We start from the raw sequence: 1268 nt of genomic DNA, 5'->3' as shown, positions 1-1268 counted from the left end.
CGAAATTTTTTTGGATGGGATTATCATTGAGAGGTGTGTCATAAAAATCTCTTGCTTAGGCGTCTACTCTTGGGAATGATTGCAGCTTAAACTTATTTGGTAACTGAGTGTACTTTCTAATTTTCTTATTTTGGAAGATTTTCCTGTTTGCATTATGTATTTGCTTTGATACTTTTATGTTGTGTTGTGTCTGGACAAAAATTTTTTAATGTAATATTGTGCCTTGTAAATTTAACTTTTAAAATATAAATTATTGGTAAGAATTTTTGTAATTTATGTACATTATGTTATTAGGGCATTGGACCAACTAAGTGAGCATGGGTCTTGTTCACACAGGGGAACACCACAGTGACCCAGAGCTACAATTGAACCCTCCTTTGTTTCAGGGACTAGCAGGTACTTTCCAAAGGTACTGATGTCTAACTTAGGGTGTTGTTTTTGTTTTGGATCCTGAGATCAACATATCTCAGGCCTTTGTTTTAGAGCTGAGATCAGTATAACCTTTGCCCAGGCCCTTCCACCTCTGTGTATGTCTTTGGGAGATATACAAATGTCTGAACCAGGCTAACCATAGCCGTAGTCCAGCACTGGGGTGCACCTTGATTGGAATGATTGGCCAAAGCCCGTGATTCCTTCCCATTGACTCTAATTATAAGGTCGCCATCAGATGTTGTTTTGCTCCACTTTTTCATGTGTTTGGTTAAATTTTACTATTATTGTTGCTTGTTGATGCATGTTAGTCATTATAGTAAGAGGTGTGGTTTTCCTCATGTGACCCTCTAAAGGGACAGGCAGTCTGGCCTTGAGAACCAGATGTGGCAGGTTATAACGTTTTTTTGGGCACTTAACTCTCCCTGCTCTGCCAAATCCACTTTAGTCAGGTTACGTAAGTTTTAAGTACTCTTTATAGTCCTAAACTAGAGTTGTTTTAAAGGGTAAGTTCCGTGAATTTTGGGGGTATTTTTTTATTGGCTTAATGTGTTTGCATCATCATAATGATGTGTTCCAACTCCCATTATTCAAAAAAAATTATTCACTGAGATATGAGCCTTCAAAATTGCTCATTTTTGCTTCATTCAATGTTCATTCCAGTTGGTGGGTGTGGCTAAACGTGACGTCACAAGAGGAATAGATGCAGATAACTCCATTCCTTTATAGGGGGAAAATAATCCTTTATTTTCATGCCTTGTAAAGTAATAGCAGTAATTTAAAGATTGGGATCATTAGCTCTCATTATTCTAAGCATGCAACTGCAAGAAAAAGACTCA

The sequence above is a fragment of the Amphimedon queenslandica genome, unplaced genomic scaffold, assembly GCF_000090795.2.
Source record: "Amphimedon queenslandica unplaced genomic scaffold, v1.1 AMPQUscaffold_13408, whole genome shotgun sequence".
NCBI classification, from domain to species: domain Eukaryota; kingdom Metazoa; phylum Porifera; class Demospongiae; order Haplosclerida; family Niphatidae; genus Amphimedon; species Amphimedon queenslandica.
The sequence above is the reverse complement of the archived record's forward strand: the minus strand, read 5'-3'. Positions refer to the sequence as shown.